Source organism: Vulpes vulpes, chromosome 3, assembly GCF_048418805.1.
Source record: "Vulpes vulpes isolate BD-2025 chromosome 3, VulVul3, whole genome shotgun sequence".
NCBI lineage: Eukaryota > Metazoa > Chordata > Mammalia > Carnivora > Canidae > Vulpes > Vulpes vulpes.
The window spans coordinates 84,765,904-84,789,806 of NC_132782.1; the positions used below are offsets into that span (position 1 = coordinate 84,765,904).

At 45.6% G+C, this 23,903-nt stretch overlaps 1 non-coding gene and 1 pseudogene across 1 annotated transcript; one reads left to right on the top strand and one right to left on the bottom strand.

Moving 5' to 3' along the window:
• The first annotated feature begins 889 nt into the window (after nucleotides 1-889).
• On the top strand, nucleotides 890-9,235 carry LOC112910005 (lipid droplet-regulating VLDL assembly factor AUP1-like; annotated as a pseudogene).
• Nucleotides 9,236-12,643: 3,408 nt separating this feature from the next.
• Nucleotides 12,644-12,715, bottom strand: TRNAW-CCA (transfer RNA tryptophan (anticodon CCA)). The gene has a single exon. It is a non-coding gene; the product is annotated as a tRNA-Trp (tRNA).
• Nucleotides 12,716-23,903: the final 11,188 nt, after the last annotated feature.

The following is a 23,903-nucleotide window of genomic DNA, read 5'->3' on the forward strand; positions in this document are numbered from 1 at the left end:
AGGAGAAACCAATTGTCATTCCAGTCCACATTACCAGAGTCACCTGAATAGTCTCTCCACATCTAATCTTGCTTCTCAATACATGCTATTTAAAAATTAAGTCTGTTGATGTCACTCTCCTCAGAACCCTTCAATAACTTCCCTATACCCTGAAATAAGACATAAACTCCTTAGCACAGTTTATAAAACCCTGCACTGGGACATCTGAGTGGCTCAGTTGAACATCTGGATCTCAGCTCAGGTCTTGATCTCAGGGTCCTGAGTTCAAGCTCAGCATTGGGCTCTAGGCTGGATATGGAACCTACTTTTTAAATTTGGTAAATTAAAATAATAAAGTAAAATATAAAGACCAGCTAAACTGAAATTCTTTTTTTAATTTTTAAAATTTTTTTATTTTTTTTTAACTGTGAAATTCTAATAAGGGTGACTATACACATCTTTCTGTCATGTGCTGGTCAGATAACATACAATACTACTATTGTTCATAAAGACTTACAAATAAGTGAAAGCACTTCTCAGCTTGAATCTGAAAATCAGGCAGGGAAAACACAATTTACCAGCTACTCAGAAATAATCCAGGAATGGTCACAATATTATGAAAGGCAGACTTTACTGTTTTCCCTGATTCTAATTTGTTAGAATTAGGTTTTTTACATTTTTATTTCTCTGATATCCAGAAGTACCTTAAAATTTTTGTTGGCCAGGTGCCTCTAGTGCATAGTCATCACACCTGTGGCAGTACACAGGCACGCCAGAATGGGTATCAGAAGAAAATCCCAGAGACAATAATGGAGCATACTTAAGAGTTGCCAAATTACCAATACTATTGGTGGCAAGAAAAATAATACCAGATGAAAAATCATGGGTGCAAACAACATTGAGTGGAAAAATGATTCAGAAGAATGGGATTCTGAAGGTGAAGAACTTAGCAATGCTGTCATCATTTTACTTTCCTTTTTATCTGAGTACAAAAGTCATTATATCACTTAAGAATACATGATTAAAATTATATCTAAGCACCCCCCCTCCGCGCGCCGGCCATGCGGGGCGGGATCCAAAAGAAAAAAAGAAAAAAAAATTATATCTAAGTAACTCTAAAAGGAGCCTATTAGTAATATGAAATAAGTAAAATGAGGGCAGCCCCGGTGGTGCAGTGGTTTGGCGCCGCCTGCAGCCTGGGGTGTGATCCTGGAGACCCTCGATCCGGTCCCACGTCGGGCTCCCTGCATGGAGCCTCCTTCTCCCTCTGTGTCTCTATGAATAAATAAATAAAATCTTAAAAAAAAAAAAAAGAGTAAAGTGATAAAGTATTATAACTTTAGCAATGTTTCTTTATTGGTTAACACAGAAAATAATGCTGCATCATTTAACTTCATGGCACCTTAGAATGGGTGGAACGCTTCAAGTTGTTTACTACTATTTTGTGAGCTGTAAAATGAAAAATTCTGAAATAAGTCATCTCAAATACCTCTTCTTGTTCTGTGGTTTGGTGCTCCTTTGTGTTAAAGCCTGGATTTCAGGGCTGGTGGTGGGCATTGTCAAGCAATCTAAATCAAGGATGCCTGGGTAGCCCAGTTGGTTAAGCATCCAACTCTTGATCTCAGCTGGGGTCTTGATCTCAGGGTCATGAGTTCAAGCCCTGCATTGGGCTCTATGCTGGACAGGAAACCTACATAGAAACAACAAGAGACTTGGATCCATTATTTAAGATCATTATTATTCCACCTGCTGCTCAAGAAAAAGATATAATTTTGAATCTTCAGATCCCAACTGACTAGACTAAGACTGTACTATGCAACGGAATAAATGAAGTAAGCATCTGAAAAACAAACTTAGAGGCAACAAGGGCCCAGAGCACAGGAAAGAATGTTCTGAGCCCTCAGGGATGCCTTTCTTCTTCCTCTCCAGCTGGGGTTATTAGGCTACAGTTGTCTCTTTCCCCGGGAATTTATTTTACACGCAAACACTATGCTTTTCTGGAAAAGAGTTTGTTTGCCTCCATCCTTGAAATTCATAATTTTTTTTTTTTATTTATGATAGTCACAGAGAGAGAGAGAGAGAGAGGCAGAGACACAGGCAGAGGGAGAAGCAGGCTCCATGCACCGGGAGCCCGACGTGGGATTCGATCCCGGGTCTCCAGGATCGCGCCCTGGGCCAAAGGCAGGCGCCAAACCGCTGCGCCACCCAGGGATCCCCATCCTTGAAATTCAAAATTAGTTCCAATAAACCCACTACTCTCCTACGGGAGCCAGAAATCCTAAACCAAAAAAATAAAAAAATAAAAAAAATCCTAAACCAGGGCACTTGATATGAGAGTATTTGAGCTTTCTTGAGCTCAGATTGCTCCAGATGCAGAGCGCCCTTAAAATTCTCAGAGGAACCAGGGGCACCTGAGTGGCTCAGTCAGTTAGGTATCTGACTCTAGATTTTGGCTCAGATCATGATCTCAGGGTCATGGGATCAGCTGCGTCAGGCTTCTCCCCCAGATCCTGCTCATTCTCTCTTTCAAATAAATAAATAAAATATTAAACAAAAAAATCAATATCATGAAACACAAAGGCAGGCTAAGAAATGTACCATGTCAAAGGAAATTAAAAACACATGAAAATTAAATGTGATGCATAATCTTATATTGGAAGCTGAATTAGAAAAAAAAATTTATAAAATACATTACTGGGACAATTTGTAAAATCTAAATATATTGTATATATTAGATATTCTTATGTATTAATGTTAAATTTGCAAGATTTGGTCATTTTACAGTGGTTATATAAGAGAATACCTCTGTTCTTTAGCATAATATATACTTAAATTTAGTGATCCTAGAGACCCGGGATTGAGTCCCACCTCGGGCTCCCGCATGGAGCCTGCTTCTCCCTCTGCCTGGGTCTCTGCCTCTGTGTGTGTGTGTGTGTGTCTCTATGAGTAAATAAAATCTCTTTTTAAAAAGTGACAGAATGTTTTAAAAAACAGTAAATGTAGGTGGGGAGAATATGAGAATTCCTATACTATTTTCTTTAATTTCTTTTTTTTTTAAATTTATTTATGATAGTCACAGAGAGAGAGGCAGAGACACAGGCAGAGGGAGAAGCAGGCTCCATGCAGGGAGCCCGACGTGGGACTCGATTCCGGGGCCCCAGGATCGCGCCCTGGGCCAAAGGCAGGCGCCAAACCGCTGCACCACCCAGGGATCCCGAATTCCTATACTATTCTTACAACTTTTCTCTAGGCTCGAATTACATTTATTTATTTATTTATTTATTTATTTATTTATTTATTTAGGCTTGAATTACATTTAAACAGTTAGAAATTCTGGCTTGCTGTATATTCCTATAATTATAGAGTAAAATAAAACTTTTTAAAAAAAGATTTCATTTATTTATTCATGAGAGACACAGAGAGAGGCAGAGACACAGGCAGAGGGAGAAGCAGGCTCCATGCAGGAAGCCCAATGTGGGACTCGATCACACATGATCACACCCTGGGCTGAAGGAAGGTGCTCAACCACTGAGCAACCCAGGCATTCCTAAAATAAAACCTCTATACTTGGAATTACCAAGAATTTCTATTAACTTCTGTAAATGGGCCATCTTATTTTTTTGCATGCTTCACAATATTTGGTTGAAAATGAACATTTTGAGGGGTGCCTGGGTGGCTTATTTGGTTGGACATCTGACTCTTGATTTCGGCTCAGGTATGATCTTAGGGTCATGATCTCAGGGTCATAAGATTGAACCCTGTGTCGGTCTCCATGCTCAGTGGGAAGTCTGCATGAGATTCAATCTCTCTCTCTCTGGGCCTCCCCACCCTCACTCTCTCTTTCTCTCTTAAAATAAATCTTAAATTAAAAAAAAGAAAAGAAAATGAACATTTTTAATATTAGAATGTGGTAACTCTGAAAATCTGATTATTCCCCCTCTTTGGGTTTTTTGTTGCTTGATGTAGGCTGCAACTGATTGTTTAGAGACTTTTCTAAACTATTTTGTAAAGTTTATATTCTGGGTCCTGTGGTCTCTGAAATCTCTTGTTTCTTTAGCTTGTATTCAGAGATTTTCTTGAATGCCAGGAGCCAAAAAGAAAGGGAGAGAAAGTCTCCCTGTCTTTCCAAGTTGGCTTTGTGCTGGGACCCTCATTCGAGACACTCAGCCAGGCCGTTTACAACTAACTCTACCTTAGCCTTCACCTCCTGCTTGCACTGAGCCTAGAGATCAGGAAAAGGGGAAGTTTACGGCCTTCTCAGGTTTTGTGGGCACATATCTAGAGTAGTACCTAGATCAGTCAAATAGAGACAGAATATAGAATGGCAGCTTCCAGGAGCTTGGAAGAGGGGAATGGAGAGTTAGTGTTTAATGGGGGCAGAGTTTCAGTTTTGCAAGATGCAAAAAGTCCTGTGGATAGATGGTTATGATGGTTGCATGATGTGAATGTACTTAATGCCACTAAACTATATACCTTAAAATGGTCCCAATGGTAAATTTTATATTACGTGTATTTTACCACAATTAAAATATTATTGATGTTGATTACTGAGATTCTGGGCAACCCCTTGAATTTTGTTTCCAAGGCTCATGCTAATAGGTTTTCACACTCAGTCCTGTCTCAGTGTGATGGACAGGTGACTGGTCCAGAACCTGAAAGCTGTGCCCCCAGTTTTGTTTCTTGTCAGTTAGCTGTTGGACAATCCCAGAGGAGCCAAGAGCTCCTTATGTAGCTAAAAAATATGGAGGAGCTTTGTGGAGTTCCTGTATGTTAGTCCAGGTCTCAGTTCCAGAAACCAAAAGTTTCTATATTTCAGTAGAGCAGTGAGGGTCAGATGGCCTGACCCATAGAAGACAGCAGTGTGTCTCCAGTTGTGTGCCCCCTTGGGGGGGATAAAATGCTGCAGGTGATCCCCACCCCCGTGCACAACAGAAATAAGCAGAGTCTACAGGACACCTTGGAACCTGCTCTCAGCCTGATGTTACAGAGACTCAGCCAGTAAACCAATTGATCATATCTGGAAGTCCTTGAAAAAATGAGCAGTTCCATAGTTTTCTGGGCTGGATTCAAGATGCTTTTGTTCTTCTCTGAGTCTTGGGAATGACAAAGTAGCTGCAGTGCCTTCTCAGTTTCTCCAGTGTGCAGGGCTTTTGGCTCCAAGAAAAAAAGGGAAAATGTAACTGGGTTGTCCTCAGAGGAGGAATGACATCCACCACAGCGAATGGACTCCCAGCTAATGCCCAGATGTGTCTCTCGGGTTTTAATGAGAGAAATCTGTACTTTTTTTTTTAAGATTTTATTTTATTTATTTATTCATGAGAGACACACGGAGAGAGGCAGAGACACAGGCAGAGGGAGAAGCAGGCTCCTCGCAGGGAACCCGATGCAGGACTCGATCCCAAGACTAGGATCAAGCCCTCAGCCAAAGGCAGAGGCCCAACCTCTGAGCCACCCAGGCTTCCCAAACCTCTCTGTACTTTATTCCAGAAATATCTTTTCTTGGGAGAAGAAGTTTGACTTAATTGTTTTTTGCAAATTTCAATTTTTTTCAAGTTATCTTATATCAGAAGGACTAATGAAGAATCTTTTTGATATTCTGGAAAAGAAATCAATTCAAACAGGTGAAATTGAGGTGGCTGGCTGGTTCAGTTGTGGGACATGTGACTCTTGATTTCAGGGTCATGAGTTCAAACCCCACATTGGACATAAAAATTACTTAAAAAGGAAAAAATTATGAAATTGATATCCTATACCTGGAAATGTGGAATGAATGATGTTTAATGTAAGCCAAGAACCTGACAAGGGAACACTGATTGCAGATCTCCTCTAAACCAGCTCTACAAACATTTAAATGAGGAATACATTGGGCTTTCCAGTGGGGTAGCCAATTTTTGCAATCAATTTCTTTCTTTCAATTTCTTTCTTTCTCCCTGCCTTCCTTTTTCTTTCTTTTTTTTTTCTCTTTCTTGAGTTTCCTTCCTTTTTCCTCTCCTTCTTTCCTTCCATAAAGCTGTTTTTATTTTTTTTTTAATTTTTTTATTTATTCATGAGAGACACAGAGACAGAGAGGTAGAGACATAGGCAGAGGAGAAGCAGGTTCCATGCAGGGAGCCTGATGTGGGACTGGATTCCGGGACTCCAGGATCATGCCTGAGCTGAAGGCAGGCCCCCAACCCCTGAGCTACCCAGGCATCCCTAGAGCTGTTTTTAAAGTACACATTAGGAGGAAGCCTGGGTGGCTCAGTGGTTTAATGCCTGCCTTCAGCCCAGGGTGTGATCCTGGAGTCCTGGGATCAAGTCCCACCTTGGGCTCCCTAAAAGGAACCTGCTTCTGCCTGTGTCTCTGCCTCCTTCTCTGTGTCTCATGAATAAATATATAAAATGTTTAAAATAAAATACACATTAAGTAAGAGTCTTTTCTGATTCCATACAAATCTTAAGATTATTTGTTCCAACTCTCTGAAGAAAGTCCATAGTATTTTGATAGGGATTGCATTGAACATGTAAATTGCCCTGGGTAGCATAGATAGTTTCACTATATTAATTCTTAGAATCCATGAGCATGGACTATTTTTCCATCTCTTTGTGTCTTCCTCAATTTCTTTCAGAAGTGTTCTGTAGTTTTAAGGGTTTAGATCCTTTACCTCTTTGGTTAGATTTATTCCTAGGTATCTTATGCTTTTGGGTGCACTTGTAAATGGGATTGACTCTTAGTTTCTCTTTCTTCAATCTCATTGTTAGTGTATAGAAATGCCACTGATTTCTGTGCATTGATTTTGTATCCTGCCACACTGCCGAATTGCTGTATGAGTTCTAGCAATCTTGGGGTGGAGTCTTTTGGGTTTTCTATGTACAGTATCATGTCATCTGCAAAGAGGGAGAGTTTGACTTCTTTGCCAATTCAAATGCCTTTTATTTCTTTTTGTTGTCTGATTACTGAGGCTAGGACTTCTAGAACTATGCTGAATAACAGTGGTGATAGTGGACATCCCTGTCGTGTTCCTAATCTACAGTTACTCTGGAAAACAGTGTGGAGGTTCCTCAAGGAGTTAAAAATAGAGCTACCCTACAACCCAGTAATTGCACTACTGGGGATTTACCCCAAAGATACAGATGCAGTGAAAAGCCAGGTCACCTGCACCCCAATGTTTATACCAGCAATGTCCACAATAGCCAAACTGTCGAAGGAGCCTCAGTGTCCATCGAAAGATGAATGGATAAAGAAGATGTGGTCTATATATACAATGGAATATTACTCAGCCATTAGAAATGATGAATACTTACCATTTGCTTTGCTGTGGATGGAACTGGAGGGTATTAATGCTAATGAAGTAAGTCAATTGGAGAAGGACAATCATTGTATGGTTTCACTCATATGTGGAATATAAGAAACAGTGAAAAGGATTATAGGAGAAAGGAGGGAAAATGAGTGGGAAAAATTAGAGAGGGTAACAAAACATGAGAGATTCCTAACTCTGGGAAACAAACAAGGGGTAGTGGAAGAGGAGTTGGGCGGAGGGATGGGGTAACTAGGTGATGGGCACTGAGGGGGCACTTGATGAGATGAGCACTGGGTGTTATACTATATGTTGGAAAATCAAACTTTAATAAAAAAAAAAAATATATATATATATATATATATATATATATATATATATATATATATATAAATACACATTAAGGGCTCCTGGCTAACTCAGCAGGTAGTGTTAGGGACTTTTCATGTCAGGGTTGTTACTTCAAACCTCACCTCATGGGTAAAGCTTACTTAAAATAAATAATATTTTTTTTAATTCTTATTTATTTATGATAGTCACAGAGAGAGAGAGAGAGAGAGGCAGAGACACAGGCAGAGGGAGAAGCAGGCTCCATGCACCGGGAGCCTGATGTGGGATTCGATCCTGGGTCTCCAGGATCGCGCCCTGGGCCAAAGGCAGGCGCCAAACCGCTGCGCCACCCAGGGATCCCAATAAATAATATTTTTTAAAAGTTAAGTTTATAGGTAACACCTGCCAATATAGTATTACTGAGGAAACAGTTTTACAAAAAGAATTTTACAAAAGAAAGACATTTAAGGATTTAACGACACAGCAAAATGCCGGGAAGTTGCATCATCAAAACAGCTTGATTTTCCCTGAGATTTAGATTACAGGCAATTTTGTTTTCTCATCAAAATTTCCTATATTTGGCAAATTAAAAAAATATATATGTTGGGCGGGGGAATCCCTGGGTGGCTCAGCAGTTTGGCGCCTGTCTTTGGCCCAGGGCACGATCCTGGAGTCCCGGGATCAAGTCCGCATCGGGCTCCTGGCATGGGGCCTGCTTCTCCCTCTGCTTGTGTCTCTGCCTCTCTCTTTCTCTCTCTATCATGAATAGATAAATAAATTTAAAAATCTGTTAAAAAAAATGTTAGGGGCACCTGGCTAGTTAGCCAGTAGAGCATGGGACTCCTAGAGACCCCTAGTCTCTGTGACGGTGTCCGATGCCTCCTGGGTCTCAGAACTGCTGTGGTCACTCTTCGTCCCTTTGTCCCTTTCACGGTGTATCAAGTAAGGTGGCTCCCTCCTGTTCATCTCCAGCTTGGAGAGGGGAATGAGGAGTTTGCTCTCCGTGTACAACAGCTGGTGGCCAAAGAATTAGGCCAGACAGGGACATGACTCACTCCAGCAGACAAAGCAGAGCACATGAAACGACAAAGACACCCCAGATTGCTCCCTCAGTTAGCCCAGTCTTCTTTCCCTCCCTCCCCTGGCCCTTCTCCTGATGTGCAGCTGGCAACTCTGGCTCAGAGAGTCAAGGAGGTTTTACCCCATGTGCCACTGGGCGTCATCCAGAGAGACCTGGCCAGAACTGGCTGTGTAGACTTGACCATCACTAATCTGCTTGAGAGAGCTGTAGCGTTCATGCCTGAAGATATCACTGAAGGGACCCAGTCCCTTCCCACAGCCTCTGCCCCCAAGTTCCCCAGCTCTGGCCCGGTGATCCTTCAGCCCACAGCCCTCACATTTGCCAAGTCCTCCTGGCCCGGCAGGATTGCCTACAGGAGCGCAAGCAGGCACTCTATGAATATGCAAGAAGGAGATTCAGAGAGAGACAGGCCCAGGAGGCTGACTGAGCACAGGATGGCACCCAGAGCCGCAGGACGGAGACTGGGGACAGCCCTCACCCCACTTACAACTGGCTGGAAGGGTGGGTGGTAAAAAGGGAGGGATGGGGCTCCCCCCAAAATCACATTAAATTCAGGGTTTTCACTCAAGGTTTCTGTTGCCTCTCTGGGTCTCAAAAACCCACTGAGCAGGTTCCTTTTCCCTTGGATGCGGGGAACAGGGTTGGGAGCCTCCTTGTGGGTTTGTGACAAGTGGTTCAAATCATGCCTTCGTGTCAAGAGATAAGTGATATCATGTAAGCGTAACTGAACCGAAGACCAGCGGCACCAGCATTCCGCCCAGCTTTGTTGAAGAAACAGCTGCAAAACTACAAGGCCCCAAATGCCTTTCACTAACAAGCGCTATGTACATTGTGTGTAGAGTACACATGCTCCTTGGGGTGTCTGAAACCTGTTTTCCATAGGCTTCTGGCTGATTAAATAAGGTGGAGCAAATGCCCACCCCCCCAAAAAAAGAGCATGGGACTCCTGATCTCATCAGGGTAGTGAGTTCAAGCCCAACGTTGGGCATGGAGCCTACTTAAAAAATAAATAAACAACATATTTTACTCTTTAAGAGAAAAAAAAGTAGCAATTGTCCTCTTTTTAAAACAGAGCAAAGAAACCATGTAGTCATGCTCATAGGTACACTTCAAGGCGCTCTTGTGTTAAGGGCTGGAAGGAAGACTCCCCATCCCACCACATGGTCTCCTCAGTGTTTGTGTCCCTTTGTATTGTGCCTGGCACGTGTCCCAATCTCTTCAGATATATAAAGGGGCTGGTACCTCCCTGAAAGGCCCTTCTGTTTTGTCCTCTGGCCTGTCCCAAGCCCCTAGAACAGTGCTTGAATATCCTGGAACATCTTGTGTGAGTGCCTTATGCTACTAGGATTATGCAAATGTTTGGGAAATAAATTAGGAAAAGTGCTCTCGGAGTCATTATCAAGAGGAGAAAACCTTCAGAAGCCACGCAACCTGCCCAGAATCCCGACTTCCACAGCAGCACTCAAGTTCATCTTTCCAGAGGGACCAGCTGGTCAGCTAGAGCAGGTTAGGGCCAGGCATGTGAACTTAGGAAAAGGACGGATGGTCAGGCTTGACCGGCTGTCTCTGGGAAGATAACCTGAGGAGTCAGTCCTGCAGGTCCCTTCCAGGAATGTGAACACAGGGAGAGAGAGAGAGATGACAGGTCGGATCCCCAGGCCACTTTTGTGTGCTCCGAGTAGGACCCCAGCTCCAGCAAAAACCCAAGGGGCTCCCAGACACACTCCCTGGAAGACAACTGACCTTCACCAGAGTTTCCTTCTATTTGCTATGGCAGCTTTCCCTGGGTGGGTAGAATTTCCCCAGGCGCCCGCTAGTTCTGAGGATGCCCCTGCATCAAAGGAAGTCTCTTGGGCAGCCCCGGTGGTGCAGCGGTTTGGTGCTGCCTACAGCCTGGGGTGTGATCCTGGAGTCCCAGGATCCAGTCCCGCATCAGAGTCCCTGCATGGAGCCTGCTTCTCCCTGCGTGTGTGTGTCCATGAATAAATTTTTTAAAACAAAAAAACAAAGGAAGTCTCTCTCGCCCACCTCACATCCCTTCCAGTAAAATTTGTTCTTGGAGCCGCTGGAACCTGAGAGTCCTGCAGAAGATGTGGGACCAGCAGCACTGCGGGGAAGGACAGTCAGCGCCTCAAAACCTCCAGGGAGGGGAAGATCTTCCCGAAGGGGAAGGCAAGTATTCCCCAGGCACCCTCCCCTCCTGTTTACCCACCTTTTCACCTAACTTGGTGCATCTCTTAATGAAAGGATCGGAAGCCCAGAGAATCCCAAACCGTCTGGATGCCTGGATAGCAAACACTGAACTGTGAACTGAGAGTGAGGAAAGGACCCTTATGTTAAATATACAGAAAGGATCTGGTGCTTGTGACCGTAGCCCCACCATAACACATCAGACTGGCACAGAAGTTTGCATGTTCACATCAGTTTGGCTTCAAAACAAGTGCTATGGGATCCCTGGGTGGCGCAGCGGTTTAGCACCTGCCTTTGGCCCAGGGCGCGATCCTGGAGACCCGGGATCGAATCCCACGTCGGGCTCCCGGTGCATGGAGCCTGCTTCTCCCTCTGCCTATGCCTCTGCCTCTCTCTCCCTCTCTCTCTGTGACTATCATAAATAAATAAAAATTAAAAAAAAAAACTTAAAAAAAAAAAAAAACAAGTGCTATGCTGTCAATTCCAGGATTTCATCAATCATCCTGATCTTTAAAAAGCACATCTACAGGGGTGCTGGCTCCCCTGGCTGGCTCCACGGGTAGAGTGCAGGACTCTTGATCTCTGGGTCCTGGGATCCAGCCTCATGGTGAGTGTTTGCTCTAAAAGAAAAATACATCCGAAGAGGATTCTTGCACCTTTCTTTCTTTCTTTTTTTTTAAGCTCGGCAAAGGACAGACTTTTAAACTGAAGGGGTAGTAAGGCTGGTGCAATGAAAGCTTAATCCTGGTAAGTTCACCACAATCTCCATTTCTGCTGATCTGTGTTTTTCCATGCTCTCAGGTCATCGCAACTGGTTTGTGTCTGAAACTCCATTGTTTCAAATCCCTATTGGAGGGGTGCATTTAAATGACTCCTCAACTGGGGGAGTGGTTGGCTCAGTCAGTGGGGCACAACTCTTAATCTCAGGGTCCTGAGTTCAAGCCCCACAGTGGGCATGAAGCCTACTTTAAAAAAAAAAAAAGTCTAAATTAAAAGGTAGTAAATGCCAGGATAATTTCTGCTCTTATAAAGTTCAAGAACTGCATCCTCAGCATAATAAGTTTTGAATCAATATCGCAGTTCTTTTTTTTTTTTTTAACCACAACGTTCAGAGGCTTTTTTTTTTTTTTAAGATTTTATTTACTTATTTTAGAGAGACAACAGGAGCAGGAGGGGCAGAGAGAAAGAATCTCAAGCAGACTCCACGCTGAGCATGGAGCCCCACGCATTACTCCATCCCAGGAACCTGAAATCATGACCTGAGGTGAAGGCAGAAGCTTAACCTCCTGCGTCACCCAGGCGCCCCCTGTTCAGGGGCTGAGAGGAAGCGCAAACCATGAAAAGTTACGGGTGGTGGGGGAGGGGTAGCAACACATTTTCTTCAAGGTGACACAAATATCAACCAGGGACGTTGCGCCATGCTCATGTAACGACCCAATTAAAAATAAAACAAACAAAAAACCAAACCCTACTTTTCACACCAGAGTGAATTCATTAACGAAGGCTACTCGCGCCCTATTTTACTGTCCTCTCTGAAGCATAGTCCTGATAAGGATAAGAACAGAACGACCTACATGTCGGCTTCTGTGGGGTCCCCACCCCCTCCAGGTCATCCTCACCCTTCAGCTTAACTGCGGGTCCATTGCTGAGTTGTTCACGAGAAGTCCCCTTGGACTGAAAAAAAAGTCAGAGAAAGCCCGAGGCTGGGAGGTAGCGGGCCGCCGCTTATTTTGTTTCGTTTTACTACCGAATTGATTCGGGCCGCTAAACAGAAAAGCCACAGCCGTGACCCCGACGTGATTCGAACACGCAACCTTCTGATCTGGAGTCAGACGCGCTACCGTTGCGCCACGAGGTCCTGCACGCTGCACGGTTTTTGTCGTTTAGAAGGACTTCGGAAAAAAAAAACATAGAAGGACTTGGGTTTCAGCAGGTGTCAGGTGCAGGGTTCAGTTGTCTCCCCCCTCCCCCCACCCCGCCCGTGTTTTGACTTGGGATTGACTCTGAGCTCTTTGTCCCTAATAGAACCGAGCTGTTCAAAGCAAAATGCAAATGTGGGTGAAGCCAGCGAGGAGCTCCGGGCGCGGAGGGTACTCGTGGGCAGGATTTGGGAAGCCCTCCTCCCCAGGGGTCTTAGGGAGCGAGGTATGGGAAGCGTCTGTGGAAAATGCCAGTCGTAGCTCCCAGGGGGCAGGGGTGGGGGCGTCAGGGACCCGGGTTGTGTTCAGTCTGAGCCTTTCCGTACGCGGAGCAACGCGAGAATTTGCACCCCAGTTACGCCTGTGGAGGAAGACTATTTCCGCCTCCCAAAAGGGACACTTAGAAGTTTTATTTTTTGCTTTAAGAAAAATTAACACATATGCGTTGTAGAAATCTCATCAGATACGAATGCAAACAAAAACAAAACTAGGATATGGGGTGTTGAGCACCTGCAGACACCAGGCTCTGTACATCTTGCCACCTGATGTAATATTTTGGGTTAAAGAACAGGGGATCAGAGAAGGGAGAGTAATGCTTTGTGGCTGGGATGTGGAGCATGACTGTAAATACAATTTCGGTAGCAGCGCTCTGCTCATTGATGGCGCTGAGTGACTGGAGCAGAGCTGGCATCAGGGAGATTCTGGACGCAGAAGCCATGTGACAGCCAGGTGTCCCCGACTTGGGCATCATAAAGGTTTTCTGGGTGAAATATCAAGACTGATCTCGCCATATCCTTGCTGGTGTAACAGGAAACCTTCCTCCCCTGAGTTTTAGGACACAGCACACAATGAGGATTTTGAGTTGAGAACAAAAAATTCCCAGTCAAGACTAGTGCTGTTGGGGACGATTTCAACTTAAGATTTGAGGTCTCTGGTTCAATGCTGCCTTTCAGCATGTGCCTTACTTTTTTCTACATATCCAGGCCTGCTGGAAGACATTGAGAAGGTTCCATGTCGTTTATAGACGAGCACTCGCAGCAAAGCTTCCACTGTAGATGCTGCAGTGAATTTGCTGCAGCGACAGAAGAACCAGCCTTCACTCTGCCAGCATTTCTAAGAGCCAAACTGAGCCACTAAAAGTTGCAACAAGAAGAAAGGTACCTCTTTATTGTTTCAATAATATATTTTATCTTTCAAATACAACACATGATACTAGTCTTAAGCTGAGGATATAGAGTTATGGAATGTAAAGGATCTATAGATCTATGTCCCTTTTAAAAAAATATTTTATTTATATATTCATGAGAGACACACAGAGAGAGGCAGAGACATAGGTAGAGGGAGAAGCAGGCTCCATGCAGGAAGCCCAATGCGGGACTCGATCCCGGGACTCTGGGATCATGCCCTGAGTCAAAGGCACATGCTCCACCACTGAGCCACCCAGTGATCCTGGTCTATATCCTTTTAATGGGAATAGATTTTATTTTTTTTATTTTAAATTAATTTTTATTGGTGTTCAATTTACCAACATACAGAAAAACACCCAGTGCTCATCCCGTCAAGTGTCCACCTCAGTGCCCGTCACCCATTCCCCTCCAACACCCGCCCTCCTCCCCTTCCACCACCCCTAGTTCGTTTCCCAGAGTTAGGAGTCTGGGAATAGATTTTAAAGTAACAACAGTAGGGATGCCAGGCTGGTTCAGTGGGTAGAGCATGCAGCTCTTGACCTCGGGGCTATTAAGTTTGAGCCCCACACTGGGTGTAGAAAAATACTTAAAAATAAAATCTTTTAAAAAATTAAGGTAACAGAACAGTTAAGACAGCACCTCCAAGACACAGACTTGGAGATCATCTCTATGTCTGAAATTTGGGATTCTCCCAAAGCTCAAACCAGAATGTATGGATTTCTATTTCTCCCAGGGAAGCCCCTAATACTGAATGCCCTCCCAGGAAGGGATCAACTGGGGGCTTTGCTCCAGATTGAGGTTGGCAGCTTCACGCCCACCTTGACAGCTCTTTGTGGCCTCAGATGATTCAGGGGTATCGGTGGCAGAGATGCTGTTACTCTTTCGTTCTAATAATCTTACATTAAAAGAAGAGGGAAAAGGGTAAATGTGTTAAAACAAACCATTCTTTTTTTACTCAAAATCTCAATGAAAAACTGCTACCTTTTAATTCTCAAAAATCCCATTCTTATTCAAGAAAAACCATAATCCCTCCCTGGGTGTGTCCTGGGGAGGCTGGGCTCTGCCATTTACCAAGCACCTTGGTGCCAGCACCTATGGGTTAAGTTTTTGGGAGGCTTATTAGGACATAAATGAAGCACCTTAAATATAGCTCAGATTTAAAACACACCCTCTGCCCTAAAATATGGTTGAAGTAGGGACCTCCAGACGAATAGCCCAACCTTGCCCCCGCAAGAGCTCAGATTTGACCTCTATGCCCACGTGGCAGGATCAGACTCCTTGCCTTGTTCTTGATTTTAAAGAGAAATAATCCAGTATTTCACCTTGATGTATGGTTTCCATATAGGTTTTTCATAGTTTACATTAAAAGGGTCTTGAAGACTTTGGGATCAATTTTCAGGAGTTTTCTGGGAATTTAATACATGCTTACTTTAAAAAGCAAGGTGTGGGGGCACCTGGGTGGCTCAGTCAGTTAAGCATCTGCCTTTGGCTCAGGTCATGATCCTGAACAGGGAGCCTGTTTCTCCCTCTTCCTCTGCCTGCCGCTCCCCCTCTTTCTCTGTCAAATAAATAAATAAATAAAATTTTTTAAAAGATTTATTTATTTATAATAGACATAGAGAGAGAGAGAGGCAGAGACACAGGAGGAGGGAGAAGCAGGCCCATGCCGGGAGCCTGACGTGGGACTCGATCCCGGGACTCCAGGATCGCGCCCTGGGCCAAAAGCAGACGCTAAACCGCTGAGCCACCCAGGGATCCCCAATAAATAAAATCATAAAAAAAAAATGTAAGAAGCAAGGTATGATTCCTCCAGGGGGTTCTGCTGATACTCCGCATAGAGCCAAGAGTGAGGGGGCAATGGGAACCAGCTGAAGGTTAGTAGGGCTCTATGATTCACTTACTGTAAGACCCTTTCCTCAACTGAAGGAGATTCTGATCACTGAGGTGAAGTTTGTTCTCCCTAATGTAGGAACAAGAGAAGGGGGACCTCTCTCACCCCTTATATGCCCTGTCACTGCTTAACATTGCCCATGATGGACACCCAGAGAGTTGCACAAAACACTGACTCTATTCAACCTCCATCACTGACCTTGGATGTGACCTCACATCACAAATTGCATTGATCCCCACTCCCCAACCATATTAGACGCCTCCAAACCCTCATAACTCAACCTCTCATCCCCGAATTAATCTCAACAGAAGGTCTCAAGCACTCTCTTACAGACCTGTAGTCACTGATGCCTGCAGGCCCAATCTTCAGACCCTGAATTCCTGTTGCTTTCACTGGCCAGCTTCCAAGATTCGACCATCTGCCTACTCCCAGCATACCCTGCAGGTCAGAATCCACTGCTCCTTCCTCTTCCCCTCAGGACTCTTTAAGACTTTTGAGCCTTTACTGGACTCAGTGGTGAGTCAGAGGTGAAGAGTATTGAACAGGATTGATGATCACAGCAACAGGCACTTTAGTAGTAAATGTTCCCCAAATGAACTGAGTGAAAAAGCTTCTTGGAAAGAGGAGCTTCATTTATCTGTAAAATTGTGATTCTAAGATCTTCTGTCAAGGTGTTTTAAGAATTAAAGAAGATAATGCAATGTATAGCAGGGTGACTATTGTTACTAATACTGTATTGTATATTTGAAGTTGCTGAGAGAGTAGATCCTAAAAGTTCTCATCACAAGAAAAGGTTGTGTGTGTGGTGTTGGATATTACCTAGACTTACTGTGGTGATTGTGGGACCCAGGAAATTGAACAAAATCCCCTACCCCTGGACAAGCAGAGCAGGACTGACTCTATTTTGGGCTGCATCCGCCTTGTGCTGACCTGCTTATTACTTAGGGCACTGCCCCGCCCTAATCAAAGACCAGGACACACCCTAATCCGAAATCCGGCTCAGCGGACCAGCATGGCTGTGCAACTTTCTGCGTATCCCGTTGGCCACTGGCCCCTATAAAGTTGCTAAGCCTCTTAGTGTCGGGGTCCAAGTCCCTGCTCCGCTGCGTCGGGTATACTTGGACCCAGGCTTGAGCTTGTAAATAAACCCTCGTGTGATTGCATCGGTGTCGGCTCCTTGGCGGTTTCTTGGATTCGCGATCTTGGGCACAACAGTGATCATTTTGCAAATAGCATATATCAAATCATCTTGTTGTACACTTAAAACTGATATAATGCTATATGTTAAAATTAATTACTTAAGATAATTCTAACATAACATTTAAGTGGAGTACTTGCTATGAGCCACTTGCCTATCCTAAGTATGTTACATTATTAATCTTCTTACATACTCTCTGTGGTAGACATTGTTATTATGAATCCCACTTTTCTGGAGAGGAAACGGAAAGACAGAGACTAAGGAAATTGCCCAAAGTGATTTATCTAAGATGCAACAGCCCTGGGAAGAACTCGCTCAGCTTTTCCTTTATTGCCCAGTTGGGCAGAGTTTTGAGTGAACAAGCTCCCCCCACAACTTAGATGGATCAGTTACCCTGGGTCATTCTTGGAGGTGAAAACTTCAAATCCTTCCCTATGTCAATGAAGATTATCTCTAAGAGGGCACCTTGTTTTAGGGAGGAGGTGTTTGTGCAAGTAGTACCACAGAACTAGTGATTCGCTCTTTTTTTCCTGCACATGTATTCTTTTTTATTGACATATAACACTGAATCAGTTTAAGACACATGATACAACGATTTGATATATGTATATGTTGTGCTGCTCCATTCTTTTATAGACATACATTTTATTCAGTTTCCCACATAGCTGCTCAGTGCCAACTACGCCCAATGCCATGTTATGAGCTATGAAGTGTAACTGTCAGGAACAATCCTGAGACTTCCCACAATGAAAAACACAGAGCTTTGAATAAAAACGCAGTTCTTAGCTCGTGGTTAGGTTTCCTTCATGGGGTTCTGAAAATGTATTAATGGTGTCTGCACCAGAACGCACTTGCAGCTGGACCTGTCCTGGGGAGTACATCTCTGGAATAAGCTGAACCCCTCACTCGTCCATTAACTGAAACCTTGGCTTGTGTATGTATAAAATCAGCTCTGGCCCTAGGCCCTCCACCCTCCACCCGAGGGAGTGGCCATCACAGCGCTTCCCTCCGGCCCCTCTCTGGGGCCTTCCAGGCTCAGGCGACGCCTGCGTCCCCCACGCGGCCCAGGTGGCGGGCACTAAGGAGGGGACACAGATGCCACCGGCTCCTCCTTCCCTGGTGCTGGTAAGCCCCCCACGGGCGGCAGTCTCCACTGCTCTCAGCCCCGGCTCTCCAATTCACGCAGCAGTTCCAGGGCCTCCCCAGAAGACCAGCGCTGCCCGCCCCCAGGCTCTCCCCCTCCCAGCTGCGACCTCAGATCGGACCCTCGGACCGACCCCGACGGGGCACGTGCTGAGTTCAAACCAACAGCTCAGTGACAGACGAGGGCTCCCTGGGCGAATTCAGCGGAGAAGTCCTAAGTAGAGAGGACGCCCCGCCCCGCCCCGCCCCGGCCTGCACTGGGTCGGGAAGTTCTGCTGCTCCCTGCGCCACTGGTGGGGGCTCAGATCCCACCAAGGAAGGCCCATCCCGGGAGGGTTGGAGTTATAGACCTAGGTGCGAGGCCAGGGTCTCCCCCCACTCCGGTTGCTCCGGACCAGCGGCCCAAAGCTGGGGGTACGCTGTGTCTAAGGCTCAGTTATACCCCAGACACCGTCTTTGGTCAACAAGCTCCCTTAAGGAATAATTAGTTAATTAATTAACTCTCTTTGAAGAGGGTTCAAGGACGCAGGAAACTATTTCAACGCAGAAGAGGAAGGGATTCAGGAGAATCGCCTGGGAGACTCAACCCTCACGCCCCCGGGAGTTCTGGCGGGGCTTGCCTAGCGGTGTTAGGAGCCTGCGGGAGCGGATCGCCGAAGGTGGGGCCCCGCCTGCCCGGGGGCGCGCTTCCACCTGCCGAGTGCAGGGATCTGCTCCCGGGAGGCTGGGACCGTGGGGCGCAGGGGAGGGGAGGGTGCAAGAGAACTTAGCTGCTCCCCTCCTCCTGGGGAAGAGTGTTACAGCCCCGAACACGGGTGATCGCCACATCTCGATGACTGTCGGGGAGCCCTCTTCCCACTTTGCGCATCGATTGCCCCTTCTCAATCCTCACGCTGGCGCCCAGAAGTCTAGGATGTGGGGTGGCCCCTCCCAAGACACAGCCACTTACCCATCTCCCTTTCCCCGGATGCGGGGCGGAGAGGGGAGCAGACTATCACCTGTGGGCTAAGATCACCCAAACTGAGGATGGGAAGTGGGTTCCACTGCAAAGGGAGCACGTGCACAGGGGCAAGAGCGACGCTGCCTCCGCACCTGGCTGGTCTTGAAATCTGTTTGTTACTGGGTTTGTTTGTTTGTTTGTTTGTATTCTCTCCACCCAGGAGGGGCTGGAATCCCCGTCCCCGAGATTCAGAGAGTCGCATGCTCCTCTGACTGAGCCAGCCAGGCGCCCCTGGTCTTGAAATTTTGCAGGGTGTACTAATGGGCACTACACGAAAACTGCCAGGGAGCAAGGAAGGGGAAGGCTAGTGCAGCCGCAGGCAAGGCAGGTTGGAAAGGCCCCTCGGGTTCCGCGGGCGCAGTTCTGCACAGATTGTCCTCTGGGCAGGGAAGGTGAACAGGAGCTGCTGGATGGTGAAGGGTTAGGGCCACAAAGAGGGAAAACTGCTGGGGGGTCCTGAGGGTTCTGAGGTGCAAATCCACTATCTAGCCTTGATATTTGGGCAAAAGATGACTTCTCTGTGGAAGTCAGGTGAAGATGGGACTAACACCAAGTCTCATTGTGCGCCCCCCCACACACACACACCTCAGCTGAGGATGGGGGGATTGGAGCCCAGGTCACCAGAGCCTGTACTGGACACAGTCTAGCAGCTCAGCCCAGGCCCTTTGGCTGCTGTCCTCCTACTGGTCCCTTCCTTTCTGGAGCCGTTTAAAGCTGACTCTACAGAGGCCACCACTGTGGCCCACAGCTCCTCTTCTGAGTCTCAGGTATAGACTTGGGTTCCCACCTCTCACCCCTATCTACTTTCTCTACCCTTGAAGAAGCCAAAGAAAAGGGGCACCTGTGTGGCTCAATGTTTGAGTGTCTGCCTTTGGCTCAGGTTGTGATCCCCTAGTTGTTGGATCAAGTCCTGCATCAGGCTCCCCGCAGGGAGCCTGCTTCTCCCTCTGCCTGTCTCTGGCTCTCTCTCTGTGTTTCCCATGAATAAATAAATAAAATCTTTAAAAAAAAAAAAAAAAAGAAGAAGAAGAAGCCAAAGAAAAATCAGAGAAACACCACATGGAGCCCCATTGGCTCTGGAAGGAAATACCAACATTCCAATGCTGGCAGAATAGTGACAACAGGAAGCACGTCACCAGAATGAAGGACAATGTGAGCCAATGACCTCAGCCTTATGGGAAATCTCAGAAAACTTGGCTGACAAGGGAAATGGAAGCCAGGGTGTGAAAGTGCTGTCTGCAGTAAAAATCTGTTTGCAGAACACCAGAGTGAAAAAGAGCCTCAGAAGGAACAGATGTTATTTCTCATAACAAGTCTTTTGCAGCTTTTGAAAAAGGTGCAGACCTCTTCCCAATCCAGAGGAGACTAGAGGGGTCACGTGGGCAGAGTCTGGAGGACCTTGAGGATCTGAATCTGACAAGTCCTCACTGCATGTGGCACAAACCAGAGAGGAAAATGTAAGCTGAATCTTAAAATAACAACAACAACAACAATAATCAGAGCCCTAATGAGCACTGTGATTAGAGTTTCTGGGTCTGCAATAGGAGGAGAAAGAAAAAGAAAGAGAATGCCACATGCTCAGGCTCATGCAGCTTCTTCTTTTCTCCATGGGAGCTGATGAATGAACATGTGAGTCCCCATTAATGATTTCTTCATGGAGGAGTTGCACAAAGGGCATCCCCCACCCCACATGATATTAACATTTACCCTGCCCAGCACACTTGGGAGGCAGTGTGTCCTTCATGGGGTCCTATCTATGCTCCTTGTGCTCCCTGAATCTCCCTGAGCTGTGTAAGGCTTCCCTCCACCACTCTGGTATCTTGAAGGAAGTAAACACTAGGGTAGGTTTCCTAAAGGAATCTGAGTAATGACTCATTATCACGTTTTTGCCTTGAACAAGCTTATTCCCATTGACCTGGCATCCCAACAGATCCAACTACCCTACCTTTGCATGGGGACCTCCACACAACATTAAAGTAGGAAGGGCTTCATAAAATGTTTCCCCTAGCATTTAATCATGAAAATGTTGAAACAATGGGAGATAAATTTGACAGATAACACCTGTTTCTCCACAACATTAATTCTGTCATTAGCATTTTTTTTATTTTTTAGCTTTTTAAAAAATCTTATTTATTTATTTGACAGAGGGAGAGAGAGCACAAGCAGGGGGAACTGCAGGGAGAGGGAGAGGGAGAAGCAGACTTCTGGTGGAGCAGAGAATGATGTGGGACTCAATCCCAGGACCCTGAGATCATGACCAGAACTGAAGGCAGATGCTTAACCTACTGAGCCACCCAAGAGCCCCTGTCATTAACAATTAAACATACTTGCTTTAGGGGCAGCCCCAGTGGCACAGCGGTTTAGCGCCCCCTTGCAGCCTGGGGTGTGATCCTGGAGACCCAGGATAGAGACCCAGGATAGAGACCCAGGATCGAGTCCCATGTCGGGCTCCCTGCATGGGGCCTGCTTCTCCCTCTGCCTCTCTCTCTCCCCACCCCCTACCCGTGTGTCTCTAAGAATAAATAAATAAAATCTAAAAAAAAAAAAAAAACATACTTGCTTTATCACGTACCCCCCAGCCTGTCAACCCATATTATTGTTTGTACCCATTTCAAAGAAAATTGCAGACACCAGCAAATTTTTCCTTAAATAATCCAGAATGCCTACTAACTGGAGTTCAATATATCTACAGTATTCTTTTCAGTTAAAATTTGCTTACAATGAAATGCATGTATCCTTTTAAAAAAAAAAAGATTTTATTTATTTATTCACGAGAGACACAAAAAGGCAGAAACATAGGCAGAGGGAGAAGCAGGCTCCTCTCAGGGAGCATGATGTGGGACTTGATTCCAGGACCCTGGTATCACAACATGAGCCAAAGGCAGGTGCTCAACCACTGAGCAAACCCAAGCATCCCAAAACGCATGTATCTTAAGTGATGAGGTTTTTTTGTTTTGTTTTGCTCTATTTTATTTTTTAAAGATTTTATTTATTTGTTCATGAGAAACACAGAGAGAGGCAGAGACATAGGCAGAGGGAGAAGCAGGCTCCACGCAGGGAGCCTGATGTGGGACTCGATCCAAGGACCACGGGATCACGCCTTGAGCCAAAGGCAGATGTTCAACCGCTGAGCCACCCAGACGTCCAGTGTTTTGTTTTGTTTTAAAGATTTTATTTATTTGAGAGAGACAGAGCATGCACGCATGAGTGGGGGTGGGTGGGGGCAGCGGCAGAGGGAGAGGGAGAAGCAGACTTCCAGCTGAGCAGGGCCCTATAAGGGACTCAATCCCAGGACCCTGGGATCATGACTTGAGCCAAAGACAGATCCTTAGCTGACTGAACAACCCAGGTGCCCTAAGTGATGAATTTTAACATTTATGTAACATAAACCTCTATGAAGTTATAGAACAATAGGCTTTGTCCCACAAAATTTTCTTATGTCCCTTCCTTGTCTATCCCCACCTTCACCCCGCCCCCACCCTCCAAAAAAACTGTTCTGATTTTTTTCAGTGTGAATGAATTTTTGCCTCATCAACTTCATATTGAGTTTAATCACCAATGGCCAAGGATTTAATCAAGTATGCCTGTGTAGTAAGCCTCCAACAAAACCCAAAATGATGGGGTTCTGAAAACTTCTAAGTTGGTGAACACATGGAGGTTCAAGGAGAGTGGTGTGCTCAGAGACAGCGTGGGAGCTCCTTGCCCCTTCCCCATACTTTGTCCTGTGCATCTCTTTTATCCGGTCGTTCCTGAGTAATATCCTTTCTTTTTTTTTTTTTAAGATTTATTTATTCATGAAAGACACACACAGAGAGAGGCAGAGGGAGAAGCAGGCCCATGCAGGGAGCCTGACGTGGGACTCCATCCCGGGACTCCAGGATCATGCCCCAGGCAGAAGGCAGGCGCTAAACCGCTGAGCCACCCAGGCATTCCCAGTAATATCCTTTCATAGTAAACCAGTGAGCTAGTAAATAAAATGTTTCTCTGAGTTCAGGAAGGGTGGAAGTCATTGGAACCTCCTGTCTATAGCTGATGGGTCAGAAACCATTTATCTCAAGGCACCTCGGTAGATCAGCAGCTGAGTGTCTGCCTTTGGCTCGGGTAGTGATCCTGGGGTCCTGGGATCGAGTCCCACATCAGGCTCCACACAGGAACACTGCTTCTCCCTCTGCCTATGTCTCTGGCTCTTTCTCTGTGTCTCTCATGAATAAATAAAACAGAGGAAGAAGAAAAGAAGAAGGAAGAAGAAGAAGAAAGAAAGAAACCATTTTTCTCAAGTGGGAATGGGGACCCCCAGCTAATTTCAGAGACATGCTTGGTGGTCAAGTGAAAAACCTACATGTTGGGATTGGTGTCAGAATCAGAATTATGTATTGGGAATATAAGGCCAGAGGGGAAAACTTGGCCATGGTCACACAAGCCCTGGTATATTCCTGAAAGCAGCTACTACCATCAGTGATTCATCTCTCTGCTGTGTCCTCCTCCTGGTCATGGCTCAGAGGCATCTGGGACTGTTGGGACATTCTTACTCCATCTCCTTGGGTTCCCTGTATCCATTTTATATCATAGAGAGCAGCATCCAAGCTCTAGGGATGGAGAAAGGGGACTGATTTTATCTTTCACTCTTGGCTTGGGCTTAGGCTCTGAGCAGGTCTGAGAGGGGAACCAGAGCACATTTCTGACTCCCAGGAGGAACTTGGCATGGCCC